Below are 20,075 nucleotides of genomic sequence, written 5' to 3'. Positions count from 1 at the left end.
CGAGGAGAGCTCATTATTGGCCTTGTACACATGACTCACATTTCATTAGGTCCAGTGATAAAATGAGCTCTCAAAATAGTGACTATAAAGCAGTGTCTCTTCATCCCACACCCAGGATCAACAAAATCAATTATTTCCTCAACTTCCTTCTATTACTCCAGGAAAAGCTTAGAGGATCCCTATAGCTTTCATAATGCGCCAGCAAACCTAGCCCTTCTGATGCCTTCTTGGGTTCTCTCACCAATCCTTTTTGCTTTGCCTGATGACTGCTGTTGGATGACCTTCAGTGTAATTCAAGTTCTAGCACAGTGTGATGAAACCTCAGTAATTCTCCACCAAGAGATTAACCAGCTATTAGTTTTATAATCCTGAGAAAGTTATTTGGAACTCCAAAATTAAAATTTATGACTCTTCCACAGAGATGTGTGGCGTGGTAAAAAAAAAAAAGTCACTTAATGGACATGATCCTTGCTGTACTATCTTCTTGTTACAGCTCTTATAAACAAAAATCCATTATTTGGGCCCATTTCATTGGTTATTTTCCTGCTTAAAATGGCCCCAAAGTATAACACTAAACTGCTGTCTAGTATTCCTTAACTCAAGGAGGTTTAGTATATGACTTACAAAGAAAAAAATATATGCTACATAAACCATTCAAACATGAGGTAATAGTACTAAGGACCAAAAGGTTAGTGATAATAAATCAACACTATCTATTCAGTTATTCTTTAAACAGTGACATACCAAACAAGGCTTGTGTGTTGATTTGCTGAGAAAAATGTGAACAGATGCTTGCAGGAACTTAACTGCCCATTTTCTCTAGGAACAATGGTCCAGTATTTTCTAATTTTGTGTTTATGATAACAATATAGAATATAACTACACCAAATAATGAGAACTGACTATACTCTTAATGTCTGGTACATAGGTAGAGCTAAACAGATACTTATCCCTTTGTCCTTTTTTCTGCATGCAGAAAGCAAATGCTGGAATTTTCTTTGAGGGGTGTAAGGGTGGCTACTCTAAGACCCTCTTCTCTTTTAGTATTTCCTTATAAACAAGAGGACCAATAAAAGATCTAATCTTTATATTTTACAATTAAGGGTCAGGGGGATTTGCTACTTGGCACTATGTAGAATTTCTCACTCTTCAAACAATGTGTTCCTTCCACTGCTTGTAATCCTAGCTACCTAGGACGTTAAGATCTGGAGAATCACTGTTCCAAGCCAGAGTGAGCACAAAAGTGCCCAAAACTCTACCTAGAAAATAACCCACAAAAACTAGCTGGAGGTGGTGTTCAAGTGTTAAAGCACCAGCTGAGCAAGCAAGCAGAGCCAGTACAAAGCCCTGAGTTCAAATCCTGGTAATGACAAAAACACTGTGGATCTCTATTTTCTATAGGTAGAGAAGAATATTTTGTCAGTAATATCATTTTATTTCTTCAATATATGTTTCAGTTTTAATTTTAGCAGGCTATTCTTCTTACATTTCTTGGGCTTACTTATATCAGTCAATGATTGAATGGCTTTTTGGCTTTGCTATTATGCAGTTCAAATTATACTAATGCACCTGCTCAGTTAAAGTGGCTATGCTAGTGGATTCTCAGTGAATCAATTTTGCTGCTGAATAATGAAGCACCTCAGGTTTTTCATATTTCTGTGTCTACTTAGAACCAAAATATAGATGTCTAGACATATTGCAAAGTGTCCAGTGATCATACTTGTGGATTGAGGACATTACAGGCAGGGGAAGAAATGTTGTTTAGCTTCTAAATTTCATGGCATGAGTCTCATTTGTTGGCTCTAGTTATGAGCCAAGTGTCTGATTTTTCTAGGAGATATGTAAATCCAATAATTTAAGATAGAACTCAATTCAAAACTCCACTGAGCCATCTTGTTGGCTACTTTGAAGAACCTGTTTCACTAAATGACCAGTACTGGGGTTTGAACTCGGCCTGGCACTGTCCCTTAGCTTTTCTGCTCAAGGCTGGTGCTCTATCATTTGAACTATACCTCCACTTGCAGCTTTTTCAGAGATAAGAATCTTAAGGACTTTCCTGTCCAGGCTGTCTCTGAGCCATGATCCTCAGACCTCAGCCTCCTGAATAACTAGGATTACAGGGGGAATGAGCTGCTAGCATCTGGCAATACTTTTCCTTTTATGTTAATCAGTATGTTCTCATCTTTTAAAAGAGATGTTTAGTATATTATTTCATCTACAGAGGATTTGCCTACCATTCTTTGCTGTGGTAAGTTGTGTTTGTGTGTGAGTGTGAGTGAGTGTGTGTGTGTGTGCGTTAAAGGGTGTTTATCAACATCTGTGGATTTGACCCATTAGGTATAGCACCTCCCACTCTCTAATTCTGATATCCTAGGATCCTTAGACATTCTCAAATGTTCCCTGGCCAAAGCTCCCTCGGTGATTGGAGCTGCTTTGGGGAAAGGAGACATTGCATACCAAGTGAAAGTCAGGGCTTCTTGTCTCTACATTCAAAGTAAACAGACTCCAGACCCTGTCTCTACATTCAAAGTAAACAGACTCCAGACCAGCAACAGAAGCTCATCAAGTATTGAGATACCTCCTTGGCTGTCCTAAGAGCAATTGTGGCTACTACCTGAAAAGGTTAGCTTATTAGCTTGCTCGGTTGTTTTTTTTTTTTTTTTTTTTTTGCGAGTTTCCAGTATGTGGGCAATGCCTTGCTTCTCAGGGTTGTATGAGGAAGCTAACATTGCCTGTCCTAGAGCTTCATTCTGCTTTGCTTTCAGTTTCTTTTCTGCTTCATGAAAGACAACAAGCATAGTAGCATCTGGAGGACAAAAAACAACCTGCTTATCTGGATTATGCCCATTTTCAGTTCTTTGGAACTCCTGATCTTTAATGGTTCATAGTTTTCAAGAGTTCTTCCTTAAGACCCTTGTCCAAAAAAGCTGTTTACCTTACCATGGAGAAAACAGCACAGCACCAGGTCTAACAACATCGATGCTGATGTTGAGCAACGTTGAAAGGCTTACTTTAACTTCTGCTTTCTCCTTTGCAAAATGCCGTGTGTAACTTTGCAATGTAACCATTATTGCAAATGCGAAATGTTAATTATCCCAAAGAATTTGGACACTTTTGTAAGTTAAAAAAAATGTTATTTTGCCTGGTGCTGGTGGCTCATGCCTGTAATCCTAGCTACTCAGGAGGCTGAGATCTGAGGATCACAGTTCAAAGCCAGCCAGGACAGGAAAGTCCGTGAGACTCTTATCTCCAAAAAACCACTAGAAAACTGGAAGTGGCGCTGTAGCTCAAATGGTGGCGCGCTATCCTTGAGCTGAAGAGCTCAGGGACAGTGCCCAGGCCCAGAGTTCAAGCCCCAGGACTGACAAAAAAATGTATTTTTGGTGGAACACCATCTACTTTTCTCTTGTATCTGTTTCTGAATCGGTGTGAATTAATTTCCAACTCTAATGTGTAGATAAATAACAGGACTGCAAAAGAAAACCTGTGTATAGTTATTAAAATGACGTAGAACTGTTGCAGTCATATAACCACTTTATTTGAATGTTTCTTTGTGCAAGAGCCACAGAGAAGTGACATCTTTGACTTTTTCGTTCTGTGTCTCTGTAGTAACTAGTCTGAATTGAAAAAGGATGCATGTTTCTCTACTGGCTAAATCTGTCAGGCCTTGGCCTTGCGTTGTGCTTGACAACCAGAATTTGAAACTAGGTTTACCTGGCTTTCTAAAGGCTCTCTGCTTGTTACTGCCTCTCTTTATAGCTTTGGGTATTATTTCTCCTAATAGCCTGCCACATTTTAACTATTATTGTTTGCAGTAGGATTTATGATTGAATGTTAGTGCACATCTGAAACAAAATTCACAAATATCTGTAGCTTCCATCTCAACGTGTATTAGTTGCCTATTGCTGTGTAATACATCAACCAAAACTTAGCAGCTTAAAACAACACATGGTTTACTAGAGTCACAGATTTAAGCATAGCTTAGGTGCATGGTTCTCTGGCTCTGAACTTTTACCATATTATAATGAGGGTGCCAGTCAAGCTATGGTCTTACAGGAAGTTCAACTGGAGAAGGAGCTGCATCCAAGGTCATTCACATGGCTCTAGTCAAGACTGAATTCCTCAAAGGGTATTGAATTGAAAGATCAGTTTCCTGCTGACCATTAACCAGAAGTCACTATCAGTTCCTTGCCATGTGGACGTTTCTAACATGGCTGCTTGCTTTCTTGAAGTAGCCAAGCAAAGAAGGGAAGGTAAACAGTCTGCTGAAGAGGAATGTCATCATTTCCATATTCTATTTAATAGGAGCAAGTCATTGAGTTTTCCCAACATTTTAACAGAAGGGGAATATAAAGCGATGTAAGCACTAGGAAGGAGGACTCGGGATAGGTTATGTTAGAAGTTTGCCTATCACTCAACCAAATGCAAACCAAATCTATACACTTTAGCCCAGAAACAAATCTGGAGTATAAATCTAAGTTCCTAAGGTCTCAAAGAGAGGGGTAGAAATACAGTAATATTATAAGTTTCTAAATATAGCTCTATTATAGTCCCTTGCTGATGAAACCAGATCTCTAGCCTTTCTTTAGGATATTTTTTCCTCCTTCCCCATACAAGTCAGGTGAGTATCCCTTCTTTGCTCCTCATCATTCTGTTTTCACTCTTTGAACACACACACACACACACACACACACACACACACACACACACACACAGCATTCTAATATAATTATTGGTTTAAATGTCTTTTTCTTCTGTCTCTTGATCCTGAAATTTTGATTCTTATCACAGAAAAACATGAACATGCATTATTAGAACAAAAGAAATTCCTATTTGATAAATAAATGAATAACTAAACTCTTGTACAGAAAAGAGAATATACTGGATGAGTAATCAGTTTTCCATTTATTAATAGGTGTGAGGAATGTCTTTTCTTCTTAGAGCACATATATTTATTTCTAATACCAATTTTAAATTCAAAAGTGCTTCTCTAAATATGTAACTGTATTCATTTTTGCTTTTTACATCTGATTTGATGAATTTTAATGATTAAATTCTAAATAATTAGAGAGACTTCTTGAAATGTGTGTAATAAGTCCATTAATTGTAATATATAATTTAAAACATTTAAATGAACAAAGTAATAGAATAAATCCATTAAGTTTCCATTAAATCCCTTCATGAAAGTGAACACTGTGCATTTGTTAACAGTTACTTAATGAACTATCATTAACCCCAATAGTTCAGAAATAATATAAAGTTCTTCACACATAATAATGTCTTACAGAAGTATATGTCTTGTTATGTAGTCCCACAGCAGAGCTCATCAATTCTATGTTTATCACATTAGGGAGATTAAATTTCACGCTTTGTTTAAAGATTAATTGAAAAAAATAACCATAGAGTTGTGTGCAGTATTTATTAAAGAAATGACCACCACTTCTTGACAAAAAGGACTTTTAAAAACAACTATCATAGAGAATTTTGAACTTTTCATAAACAAGAAATAAAAAGGATAAGATGATAAATGAACAAAGGAGAAAGGTAATATTTAATTATTCACAAGATACTCTTTCCAAAGTTTTGTAGGTTTATGGGGGATGGGGAATAATAATTTACTTTATTCTATCAAACTAAGCAAAGGCACTAAGCAAAAAAAATCTGTTTGTTATTTGTGGCTGAGATAGTAAGCTTCACCCTTTTATGCCCTCCAAAATTTCATAGATTGATTGGAGAATTATAAGAATTACAAAAAATTCATAAAACCCTGGAAAAAGGCTTAGATACTATCATCAAATAATATACTTTGAGGAATATCTATAAAAATGAATGGAAAAGCTGCGTACAATTAGCTCACACCTGCAATCTTAGTTACTCAGGAGGCTGAGATCGGAGGATCACAGTTCAAAGCCAGCTCAGGCAGTAAAGTCCTTGAGATTTTTTTGTCAGTCATGAGGTCTGAACACTGGGCCTGGGCACTGTCCCTCAGCTCTTCAGCTCAAGGCTAGTGCTCAACCACTTGAGCTACAGTGCCACTTCTGGATTTTTCTGCTTATGTGGTGCTGAGGAATCGAACCCATGACCTCATGAATGCAAGGCAAGCGCTCTACCACTGAGCCACCTTCCCAGGGCCAGTCCTTGTGATTCTTATGTCCAATTAACCACTAGAAAACCAAAAGTGGCACTATGGCTCAAAATGTTATTGTGCTAGCCTTGAGTGAAAAAGCTCAAGACCAGGCCCCAAGTTCAAGCCCTACAACCAACAACAACAAAAAAAGGAACTTGAACAAATGAAGACAATGCACACATGAGTAGATAAGAGTTCTCAGAAATTTCAGTGTTACAAGGGAATGTGAAGCAGGAGAAGATGGCCGAGAATTTGGTAGAGTAACTGCATGGTAAACAGCGGTTACAGTGGTCCCTAGTTTGGTCACTAGAGATACAGAGAAAGAGGATCTAGGGAACTCTATGTGAATACAAAGAATGTAGAGAAGCAAAGGGAAGTTTTCTCTGGTGATGTTGGAAATTCTTTAAGAATTCAACTCCATAGAAAATGCTTTCTAATTCCTTAGTTGAGGGACATTATCAGAATCCATTCTGTCCTAACAGCTTCAAATCCTTCATAAGAGACTACTTTACTTTGTACTTCTTACCCATACACCACACAGATGGGAGAGTGAAGGCATAACTAAGCAGTTTGCTTTCTTATTCACAGTCAGAATGTGGGAAGTAGTGGGGAGTGGATAGAAATGTAAGTGATCCTCTGTTATTGAAGAATCCCTGTTACTGAATGCCATAATCTATTAGTATACCTCCTTACTTATAGCCAAGTTTGAGTAAGCATGAATAACTAACAGCACAAAAGACGGGTACAGTCAAAGCATAGTGATGAACTCAGGTATCAGAGTGGATTATGAATGTAAGTATGTAGGACATGAAGAGGAACTAAAGTCTGATTAGTAACCTCAAGAACTTTGAAGAACTCATTAAAAAAGCAAATAGCCTAAATAAAGGATACTACCAGGAAAAACCTTAATAATTAAAAAATTATTGGAATGAAGGAGGTTAAATATAACCCAAAGAGATTGTTTGCAGCTATGAAAATAGAATAATGGCGCCTACTGAAATTATTTTTGGAAGGGAAGAAGAGAAAGTGATGGGGGGTGAGATCGATTGGAGTACATTGTATACACGTGTGAAAATGCAAAAATGAAATCTCCCCCCCAAACCACACACATATAACTAATGTAAGCTCATTAAAAAAAACTAAAGAAATTGCAATTCCACTTTTTGGTATTGATTCAAAAGAACTGAAGTCATGATTTCAGAAGAGACAATTACACTACCACATTGACTGCAGCACTACTGCCAGCAGCCAAGATATGGAAGCAACCTGTTTCCATTTCTCAATGACTGAATGAAAAAAAGTAAGCTAAAAATCGATAATATATATAATATTATATATATATATTATATCATACCCAAGATAATAATGAAGCAATTAAAGCATGCTAGTAGAGGGTATCACCTCAACGGAATACTGTAAGAAAGGGAGAACCAATAGGAAGTATAATAAGACTAGAAAACAAGTACAATGATGCTAATTAGACATTACCTATCACTAAATACCTTAAACATATATGATTTGGAAGATGACAGCCTCTCCAGGCCTTTAGCTATGAATGTCAAGTGAAATTCTCTATGGCTAGTTATTCAAGCTAGCTACTCTTCTTAAAAATCGACTATATGTTTGTTAGTTTGTAAGTCATTTTTGAATTGAAGTTGTTGTTATTTCCTACCAGAATCTACTGAAGGAATAAACTTTAAAATTAATTCCCAATTGCTTATACAAAGAGTATACAATTTAGCAGCATATAACTCTTTTTATTTGTACATAATTGAGGTTCTCATTTAGTCTTCCTATTTCTAATAATCTAATCTTTATTTTCAGGAATATTTCTTTTACATTCAACATTTCTATAAGTCTGTGTGTTGTCTGTTGAAAACAATTTCTCCTTTACCTATGATCTTATTATCTAATTTATGTTAAAATCACGAATTCAATGCACCCCTTACCTTATTTCCTACAGGCTTTCTAGCCTGTAAGAAAAACAGACTTTTCTTCTCCTTGGAGACACTTGCCAAAGCTGCATTAAGAAGAAAAGAATGAAATCTGTTTGATCTCAGAGACATGCTGTTTTGTAGATAATGAAAACAAATGAAGCATAACAGTTAATTTTGTTCTTTCTATCACAGATGGGCTTCTGTTAAAGAAATCTCTCAATCAAATAAATTCTTTTATTTGACACTGAAGATCCAGAGAATTATGAAGTTAATATGGTCTCCTACTCTTTTTATTTAAAGATAGATAAGCAAGGACAACTTATATTTGCTTCTCACCTTCCATCATTCTCTCAGCTGTAGACATTTTAAATCCCAAGACTTTTGATCATCCCTGTCTATTTTTAAGCAGCAAAAGGCTGAAAAATTCTTCTTAGTTATAGTCTGTAAGGTAGATAGCAGCATTGGACGTAAAAATACTAGCTTGTTTTAACTAGCTTGTCTCTCCAAAGTTTCAAGATCACATTTTCATTGTTTTTTAAGGCAGCACAAAAATAAAAGACTTCCAGTGAAGAGAAATGCCAAGTAAATGTAGCAGAAGGGAAGCCTAGAGAATTCAGGGAAAAATGGAAGGTGAAGCATATACTAACATATCAGGTGATGGGTTCTGAAATGGGATTTTTATACTTAATAAAAGTCTTCTCAAATTCATTACTAATTAATTTTTGCAAACATTAAAAAACAATGACTTTAAAGCTAGTTATACCTTTTTCAAAGACAGAATATCTTCACTCATTGACTCTTTAGAGTGATTTGAATGTCTTCCCTGTCAATTGTAGACCATTTGTGTGAACATCTATAGAGATGAGATTTAGAGAGGACATATGACTTGCTCATGTGAAATGTATCTCATATTAATTCCACATCTATGATCAGAGCTTCACAGCTCACCACTGATTTACTAGAACTCCCGCTGCTTTTTTCTAGGGATATATGAGCAATTACTCAAAATAACTATGCACAATTATTATTTATGAAAGTCATATTATATTGAGGTAGACCACAATAATATTTTTACCTGAAAACATTGCTACTTCTCTCCAAGAAAAATAGGCTATTAAAATTTCTTTTGCAAATGAAGAGAGTGGCCAAGTAAAGCAACACTGCACACTGTGATCTACTTCCTCCAACGAGGCTTTACCTCCTGAAGTTTCTACCACCTCCCAATAGCAAATGGGTTGTGATCATTCCTTGACATAAAGTTAACTTATAACTATTATCATCCTGAATTAGAGTCCAGCCACCAAGTTACCTTGTTGACTACTTGCCCATCCAAAGGGAAGTTCCTAGGTGATTTCAAAGTGCTCATAATCACATTTCCTTGAAGGAACCAAAACTAAGTCATCACTTGGTATATGTCAATAGAAACAAACAGTGGTGTCGATGTTCTTAGAAATAATTCACTTCACTTGATCAGAAGGATCATATGCCAAACCAGCAAACATGACTGCCCAAGGAGCTCTTCTGGTACCACTTTGACTTGAGGTTGAACAGTGTATCAGTTAGCTTTCCACTACTGAGACAAAATATCTGAGGAAATCAATTTAAAAAGAAGAAAGGTTTATGTGGGCTCATTGTTTCAGTTCAGAGTTAGTTCATCTCTTGCTATGGCTCTATGCTAAGGCAGAAACGCCATGGATGGGAAGCATGCAGTGGAACAAATTTGCTCACCTCAGGGCATCTGGGAATCAAAGGGAGCAAAGGAGAAGAGAGCAGCCAGGGAAAGCAACTCCCCACACTGTGATTTACTTTCTCCAGCTAGGTCTCACCTACTGAAGCTTCTATCACCTCCCAATAACACCCCCAGCTTGGCACTAAGCTTTCTATACATGAGCTTTAGGCATCATTCCAACTCCAAGTCATAACAAACAGCTAAGGCCAGAAGTTGATAGATTTTAACTTTGTGTGTGGTTCACACTATCACTATTATTTTAGACAGAAAATTGTTCTGTGAGAAAAGGCCAGAAGCACCTCAAGCAGAAGGCTTTTTTGTATTCAAGGCTAGTTGTATCCATAACTATCAGACAAGAGATAAAAATTGATAAAACTACAGCCTTGGGGATATAATTTTATCCCTGAGGTCTCTTCAGAGCCTCAGCTTTATATAAATTTTCTATCATACCCTCAGCCAGCTGTTCAAAGTACAAGAATCTATTTCCCTGATGGCTAAAGAATCTCAGGATAGAAAACATATTCAGAGCACAATTACAGAATCACACTTCTTTCTCAGTAAAATTCATTTATTTTCTTATTTCTCCAGAACATCCGCAGCTGAGTCTATATAAGCTCCCCATCAGATGTCCTTTCGAAAACAAGGGCCTTTGGGCCTAGCCTCACACACACTGCAAGAAGCTGTCTGAGAACAGTTTCCTTATTGTCTCAGCCAATGGCTTCATCTTCCTGGATCCTCAAGCCTTGAATCCTTTTGAGTTGTATTTTCTTTGGGTTTACTTGAATCCTTTTGAGTTGTATTTTCTTTGGGTTTACTGCCAATAGGCAGTTCTTCCCTGATCCTAATATTACTAAGTTTGTTCATTGGTGTGACACAGACTTAGCTTGGTGCCTGAATCTGGGTCTGAGCTAAGCGCTAGCTGATAGAAGAGGAAAGGGTTGGTGGAATTAGCTAGCTAGAACTAAAAAGGTATCCATTAGAAGCTGTGTTTGAAAGGCTTGCATTTTCAAGTAAGAGACAAATACGGCCTAAATTACAACAAATACTTACAAAATACTAAAACTTAAAACAGAGTCATTAACTTTTTTAAAAAAATTTCATACATATTATCCACTTTGTGGTTAAATAATCCTCTTCGGCAAAATTGGTTATCCCAATATTTCCACTGAAAAAGATACAATTCCAAAGGTGATCTGTCAAAGTGCAACCCACTAGACACTATGTTGGAAATGAACTGTACAACTTATGGGGAAGGGAAGTCAGGAGAGGAAAATCTGGAAGAGAATATGGGAGGGCGTGATACTGTTCAAAAGGAAATGTTCTCCTTACCTGACTTATATAACTGTAACCTTTACAATAAAAAAAAAGACTCATATGGCCACTAGGTGGCGAGGTGATATTTAGATTAAGGCTTTAGGGTTGTTTTCAGTGAATATTCAAAGGATAATATTCAAAGAGTATTCCTTGCAAACTAAGAAAATAATGGGATAAGAAAAAAGAGAAAAAATAATCTCTGCATTGTTCCAACTAAGCACAAATTTTGTAGCTTTAGATAAAACATAGGTAAATTCTAGACAGCGGGGATGGGGAGAAAGAGAATGGGAACTGACTTCATGGAGAGGAATGAGTAATATTAAGGTTGAGCTGGGGCCAGAGGGAATGCTACCACAGATTTTCATGGTCAACTTCTCCAACAATACAAGAATTTGCAGCTGGGCACTGGTGGCTCACGCTTGGCCTGTAACTCTAGCTATTCCTGAGGCTGAGATCTGAGTGTCTGTTGGAAGCTAGCCCAGGCAGGAAAGAGGTACAACACTTATCTCCAATTACTCACCAGAAAACTGGAAGTGGAGCTGTGGCTCAAGTGGTAAAGTACTTGTCTTGAGCAAAAAAACTAAGGGACAGCGCCCAAGCCCTGAGTTCAAGCTCCCATGACTGACAAAAAAAAAAAATCTGCCTGTTCAAACATACTTTTGGCCTCTCTCTGTGAACTATAATGCCAAAGCATGGTATCGTATTTGCAAAGACAACTGTCCAAGATGCCCCAACTATTTGCAGACATTTAAATCTAAGCACTCTTCTTTCCCCTGACATAATAGGAACACTTTCATTCTGAAGCAAAAAACCCAAGTGAGAAAGGGCACAAAGGAATCACTGTTTATAGTGAATTTTATGATTTTGGCTGGTCTCCTGAACTTGCTGGGTGTCTGTCTTCACAGGTGAGATTTTGCCATCTTTTGATTTTTGTTGTCCTTTACAGACCAAAACAAAACTAAAATGAAAAAAGAAACAACAATAACAACAATCAAATCTACCAAAAATCCTTTCATCCAAGAATTTTAGTTAATAGAGGATGAGACGATTCCACTTGAACTCTGGGCCTGGGCACTATCCCTGAGCTCTTCTACCACTTGAGCCACAGCACCATTTCCCGTTTTCTGGTGGTTCATTAGAGATAAGAATTCTACGGACTTTCCTGCCCGGGCTGGCTTTGAACCATGATCCTCAGATCTCAGCCTCTTCAGTAGCTAGGATTACAGGTGTGAGCCACTGGCGCCTGGTTCTGTTTCTATTTTTCTATCTGTGACATAGTATGTGGTCAGCTGCTAGATGAAAGAGCAAAAGCTCATTCTGGAGATCTCAATTATAGCTTCAAAGAAGTTACTGGAAGGGGTAAGGGAAAGAACTGGGCAAAGGTAGTGTCATTCACTCACATGAAAGTTTGCCTTCCAGTGGATAGGGTGGCACACTTCAACCAAGTCTTTTCCATAATGACCTATTCTTCCCCTGAGTGTTCTCTGCATTGGATAGAATCTGAGTTGGGAGGCCTGACAAGAAAGGGCAAACCTTCATGCCACTTTGGGAATGAGATTCACCGGATAAGCACCGACCAACTTGGTGAAGGGCTCAAAGGACACTAACAAGGACACAGAAATCACAGCCAAAGAAGCCTTAAGGCCAAAGGGATGAGATTTTTCCAGTACTGTGCTTTACTTCTGGCCTAACACTTTGTGTGTATGTGTGCATAAGGAAGCATAGAGGACATTTTTTTCTTTTTCTTTTTGTATTGGTTGGTCCTGGGGCTTCAACTCAGGGCCTGGGTGCTGCCTCTGAGCTCATTTGCTCAAGTCTAGCACTTTACCACTTTGAGCCACAGCACCACTTCCGGTTTTTGAGTGGTTAATTGGAGATAAGAGTCTCATAGGTATTTTACTGCCCAAGTTGACTTGGAACTGTGATCCTCAGATCTCAGCCTCCTGAGTAGCCAGGATTATAGGCGTGAGCCACTGGCACCTGGCAGCCCTTGGTGAGAAAAGCTAGCATAGGTTAAGCATCCCTAATCTAAAAATAAATCCAAACTATTCCAGAAACTGACATTTCTAACTGCTAACATGAATCCAGCTCTGTTTGATACGTACCTCATCTTTCATGCTACCCAAGTTATGCAGTTAACTCCAGGTGTCTCATTCAAGGATACAGATCACAATGAACCATCTATATGGGACATATTTTTCTATAGCAGTGCCAAAAGACAAGTTGAATACAGCAAAATATTTCAGGTCTTTAGTCATTGTGTGTCCATTTACATCCTATTGTCTAAAGCAAGTCACATATCCTAACCCAAAGTCAAGGGATCCCAAAACTAACCCTTTCTTCCAAAAGAATGTAACAAGGGTGAGGGTGTATTATGCTGATTCAATTGCATGAAGAACTTAGGACGAATATAAATATTACTGTTTACTGATATCATTTCTTTAACTGGATCTACTCAAATTGGATTAATCAGCTTGAAGTTAGAGTGAATTCGTATTCACCTCTAAATTTCGACAACTAGCATAAAGTCTTCATTCATATGAGGTAGTGGCTAAATTGTTTTAGAAATAAATTACTATACATTAAAAAGAATGAGAAGAGAGTAAAATAGGCTCTGTTGGAGATGGATTTTAGTGGGTAGAGTGGAAAGGGTGATTGAGGGTGAATATGATTGAAGTATTTTATTTGAATATATGAAAATAGAATAATGAAACATATTGAAAATGTTCTAAAAAGAGAGCTTTGGGTAAGGGAGATTGAAAGAGGGGGTGAAGTTGATTGGGAGAGGAGAGGAGAGGAGAGGAGAGGAGGGGAGAGGAGATGAGAGAAGAGAGGGGAGGGGTGGGGAGGGAGGGACAGGACACAGACATCTCTTTTTCTTGAAGATTGTTTCAGAGCCTTCCTCTCCCGATTGTTTTCATTTTCATCCTTTTTGGAAGCTGTTACATCTTGCAGGTTTCTAAGCTAGTAGTTCATCTTGCAAAAGCTCATCAGGGCAGGCAGTCTCTACTCTGACTTTCACATGTTTCTCAACACCTGTGTGGACGCTTGCTGTTTCTGTTTTCATAAACAGAATGGCAATGTTTCCCAGAAAAGCACATTTGATGCTTTTGATGAAATGCCTTGAAATTAGATAGGCCTCCAAAATAAGATGTGATTGTCTTGAGGCTTTTTGTTTCCCCATGAAACTGACAAGAATTGCAATTCCAGAGCTCTATTTTCCTCTGTCATCCTGGGCTTCCAAACATGTTAAAATAACAACTAGATTTCCCCCTTGATATTATGCATAGTAAGGTTTTGCAATATTATGGGAGACTTGGAGTATCTTTTTTGTATTGGATAAAAGTTACAGCTATTTCTGAAGCACCTACTTTTCCTTTCCATAAAGATATTGAAGACTAACTACATTTATCCTGCAAGGGTCTAACTTGATCTGAAGGGAAGCACTGTCAATTCCCCACATAGTTCTCATCATTCAAGAAACTTGTAGCTCCTTTGATAGGCACAGAAGTATTGGCCCTCAAAGATGTTTGTGTCCTGAGATGAGTGGGGTGGCAGAGGCCTGTAGTTCCAACACTTGGGAGGCTGAGGTGGGAAGATTCCCTTGGAACTAAGAATTTGGGGCCAGTTTGAGTTACAAAGTCAAACAAAAGAAATGTTTATAACTTGATACCTGATTATGTGACGGAAGATTATCCTGATTTACTTAGGTGTGTCCCATTGAATCATCAAGGTCCTTGTAAGAGAAAGGCAGTGGATTCAGAATTGGAGGAGGAGCTATGGTGACAGAAACAGAGGTTGGAAATATTATTCTGTTGGCTTTAAAGATGGAAGAAGGAACTACAAGCCAAGACATCTGTGTAGCTTCCAGAGGATAGAAAGAGCAACAATCTGGATTGTCCTATACTTTATTTTTTTTGCCAGCGGAAACTTCTCACCTCCAAAATTATAATAAATTTGTTCTTGTATTGTTTTAAAGTTTCTGGCAACAGGAAATTCACACCTTTCAAAGATTTTCAACTTCAAATACTGTGCTCTCCAGCGGCCTGAAAGCTTTTTCTTCCCTGAGCAGGCCACTTGTGCCAAGTAATTGAGCCTCAAGGAATACTCTCAACTAATAACAGACAGGCAGAATGTGCTAGCTTCTTTGCCTCTCAGGTGGCGCAAGGGTGAGGCCTGCAGGGACACAGAACCTTTTTCTGCAAAGGCCTCTTGGCACGTGACCTTCGCTAGTATTGATGTTTGTATTGCTATAAAAAAAGATTTGAGATGTGTTGAGTTTCAAATTTTGCCTGCAGTTGCCTTGGCATGCATGGGCAGACCAAAGGATTTGCCTTAGTTGCCCATAGCTGTGATGTCCCTGATAAATCAGCCTGCACTGGCTTCCTTCCCCTTTCATGTCTGACTTTCCTAATCCCCTGCTGGCACACAGGGCTGCTGTCAAGCCTCCTATTTATCTAATGGTCCATGTTCTGAGGAGCCCACCTAAGATAGCCACCACCCTCTCAGTGCCCACTCATACCTGGAGAATCACTGAGGTGTGAAACATGAAGACAATAGCTGGGAAACAGCTTGATATGGGAGCCCTGAGAAGCCCTATAGATATATGTTGAGGGTCCTGTCTGGTACAGATGGATGAGCTTATAATTATTTTTCTGGTTATTTTATTTTTATTTATTCATTTACTTACTTATTTAATTTTGGTCTGGTCGTGGGGCCTGAACTCTGGGCCTGGGCGCTGTCCCTCAGCTCTTCAGCTCAAGGCTAGCACTCTACCACTTGAGCCACAGCGCCACTTCTGGCTTTTTTCTTTTTGCTTATGTGGTGCTGAGGAATGGAACCCAGGGCCTCAGGCATGCAAGGCAAGCGCTCTACCACTGAGCCACCTTCCCAGCCCTGGTTATTTTTTTAGTAGAAGTTTTTTACCTGTAAAAGGTCTGAAAAATAGGAAGCTATAGAATGATAACAGAAGATTAATTAGACCTTTAGAAAAGGAGATAATTGACTGGAAAAATTTTCTCATTAATTTTATGATTCTTATCCAATAAGATTGTCTGTGGACCTTTGAACTCAGAAAACACCGCATGTGGGCACTCTTTGTTCATAGATCAACCAGAGCACCAAAGATATTTTCTTTCAATCTAAATGAAGTGAAAATGCAAACAGAATGGAATCTGATTTTCCTGAAAATCATTTTTGCAAGTCAAGAAAATAGAGAAGTTCATGTGTACATCCTGAAGATGGTCTGTTCATATTAATAATTTAGGATTTATAGGCATTCACAGCTGCATCCCATTTTTAATATAGCAATTAAAATGCTATATTGAAAAGTTCAATTCCTGTTGTATGAATCCTTTCTCATCCATGACAAGAAGTACTGATACTATATAGTGGTGTTTCAGTGTCATTCAGAAAAAGCAACTTTGACCGTTATTCTTTCAACCCTTTCACAATCCTTGGCATGCCCATTTTGTTCTGTTTGGCCGCCATCTTGCTATCCACTGTCTATGCATGTATGTACCCTGCCACTTAGTCATAAGGCTTTATCTCTTCCAGCAATTCTCCAGAACTCACATTGCCTTTTTCTCCCCTATGCCTTTAAGCATAGCATATTTTGGCTTTTGTTGGATTATTCAGGTCTAAGGTCTTGTCTTGCAGAGGCCTCTGACCTGCTGGTTCCTCAATTGCATATTTTGCTTAGGACTCCCTTTAACATAAGCATTCAGCAGCATTGTACAATAGCATTTCTGTGATGGTGGAAATATTCTATACACATACTACCCCATATACAATATACACCTAACAAGCACATCCTATGTGGTGGCTAGTGACACTGAAGAAATAAGTTCTCAGTTTTCATTGGTTTAAATTTAAAACAACTCCTGGATACCATGTCACACAGTGACACTATAGTGTCATGTACTTTTTATTCAAACTGCTGCTTGCCATGTACTTATGCATCTCTATGCATGGGTGGTTAATATCTGCTTCCTGAAATTCTAAACATTTCGAGGAGAGAGCCATGAGTGCCTTGTTCATCATCTGTATTTAGCAGAGTACATGTCACATAAAAGACACTCAATAACTACTTATTGCATAAATCACTTCATATATTGCTCTAAGGAACTCAGTTTCTAATTATTAGACAAAAAAGAGCCCTTTCAGGAGTGTGAGCATGGAAACTGACAAGATAAACTTTGTATTTTAGAAATGGCATGCTAACAGCCAAAGGAAGGATGGGTACAAGTGGATGAAAGTGCAGAAAACAGAAGGATGTTGTGTTCATCCTAGCAACAAATGATGCTGGCATAAATTATAGGGAAGTTGTTAGCACATATTTAGAAGGTTAGGTATTAATCAAGCGTGAGGCATAAGGTTGGAAAAGTGTATCTCAGTTCTTCAATGTGGACAGGACCTGGAATATGATGGGACATTTCTTCCATGATTACCTTATGTTATATGAAAAAGATAAAGAGATGTTGCAGATGTAAAGACAATCCCTACTCAGCCAGAGTTGGGCTCACACCTATAATATTAGCTATTTGGGAGGCTGAGATTTGGTAGATAATGGTTAAAGGCAGCCCAGGCAGAAAAGCTGTGAATCCTCTATCTCCAAAATAATCAGCAAAATGCTGGGGTGGAGGTGTGGTGCAAGTGGTAGAGTGTCATCTGAGCAAGCAAGCTAAGCGAGCATGAGAACCTGAGTTCAATACCTTGTACTGGAAAAAAAAATAAATTTTGACCTAATTTGAAGGGAAATATCTGGGTGGGCTGAATTGCAGGCGAGTCCCTTAAAGGAGGTGTCAGGAGTCAGAGACATCTCTACTGCTAATCTTGAGGAAGTATACTGCCTTGTTGTGCCAGGGCCTATGGAAGAGGCTATGTGCTAAGGATCTTGGGACACTCATGGAGGAGCTATGAATCATCCCCAACTAACAGCAAGGAAAATTAGGACCTCCAGTCTATAACTGCATGGAGCATGGGTATGGATTTTTCCTCAGTCAGGCCTCCAGATAGCAATGTAGCCTGACTCAGATCTTGATTACAATATTTTAATACTCCAAATTGAAGACTGTTTAGGGACTATCTGGATTCCTGACCAATGTAAATTGTGAGATAGAACATGTATATTACTTTAAGCTGCTAAGTTTGTGATAATTACTATATAACAACAGAAAACACAGAAAGACATGGTTGGGAGAAAGAGATGGTTTCCTTTCAGAAAAGGGCAAACCTAATACATTGTTGGTAGGAATGTAAAATAGTACAAACACTATGGAAATCAGTATGTAGTTACCTTAGAACAATAAACCTGTACTGGGTGCTGGTGGCTCATTGGTGTACTAGCTACTCGAGAACCTGAGGTTTAGGATCATGGTTTGAAGCCAGCCCGAGCAGCAGACTTTTATCTCCAATTAATCACCCCCAAACTAAAAGTGGAACTGTGGTTCAAGTGGCAGAGAACTAGCCTTGAACATAAAAGCTCAGGAACAGTGCCCAGGCCTTGAGTTCAAGTCCCATGACCCACAAAAGAACAAAACAGAAAAAGAAAGACTAAACCTGGTTACCCTCTGATCCAGAAATCCCACTCTTGAGCATTTGTCTGAAAGCTTCTAAGTCAGGATACAACAAAGGCACCTGCATACCCATGTTCATTGTAGCACTATGCACTATTTACCATAGCCAAGGTATAGAATCAGACCAGATGCCCTACAATGGATGAATGAAAAAATGTTTTTATATATAATATATAATATAGATAATGGAATCTTATGCAGCCATTATGAAGAAATACTTTTGTCAGTTAGAGTGGAATGGAAGAGTCTGGAAAATATACCAAACAAAGCAAGCCAGACCCTGAAAGACAGGGGACACATGTTTACTCTCATACATAGATCTTACACTCAAAATACAACCTCTTATATAATCACACATAGAGGGCATATTCTTATATACATGATTTAGTTGACTAAAGTGTAGTCTATATAGGAGTAAAGCTCCATGAAGTGAACCTCTCAAGCAATTAACAGACAGTTTAACAAAATTAATATCAGACACTGAAATGAGATTGTAAGGAAGGTATTGGGAAAGGGCTGGATGAATGAAAAAGAGGTCAGGGGACAAATACAGCAAAAATTACTCAATGCACATATGTTTTAAAGGAAGTAGCAACTGTGAAATGAGCTATGTGGGAGAGAACAGAGAGGATGGAGGAGAATGACTGAATGAGTGACTGAACAGGAATCACTGGAGATTTAGAAGGACACCTTAAATTGTAACCCCTTTGTACCTTTTGAAGTTTGGAAACAAACTAGGCCCTATAGTACTCATTATAAAAACCTGAAATGAGGACAGGGAGGGCTCCATGCCTCAAAAGAGAGAGGATCCTACAAACTCCCCTCCTTCCTTACCTGTGGCAACCAAGTTCGGAGGTAGAGGCCAGATGATTCATATCAGCATATCCTATCAAGTCTCTCAGAGAGCCTGGCACTGCTGGCTCATCCTTAATCCTAACTACTCAGAAGGCTGAGATCTGACGATTGAGGTTCGAAGCCAGCTGGGCAGAAAAGTCCCCGTGAGACTCTTATCTCCAATGAACCACTCAAAAACCAGAAGTGGCGCTGTGGCTCAAGTGGTAGAGTGCTCACCTTGAACTGAAGAGCTGAGGGACAGCGCCCAGGCCCAGAGTTCAAGCCCGACAACTAGCACAAAAGAAAAAAAGATTCTCAGGAAGTTGAGGGCTTTGGTGTGATGGGCTAGCTCTAAGACATTAGAAACAAAGTGGCCAGGCACCTAGAAGAATGTCCAGAAAGCCAGAACATAGTTGTTTACACCTGCAAGCCCAGCTGCTTTGGGTTCTATCTGAAAAACAAAATAAAAAGAGCATGGGGGTGTGGCTTAAATGGTTGAGTGCCTGTTTAGAAAGATGAGAGGCTTTTGCCAGGTGCCAGTGGCTCACGCCTGTAAT

This window comes from Dipodomys ordii, unplaced genomic scaffold (genome assembly GCF_000151885.1).
Source record: "Dipodomys ordii isolate 6190 unplaced genomic scaffold, Dord_2.0 Scaffold150, whole genome shotgun sequence".
NCBI lineage: Eukaryota > Metazoa > Chordata > Mammalia > Rodentia > Heteromyidae > Dipodomys > Dipodomys ordii.
Note: the sequence above shows the minus strand (reverse complement) of the source record.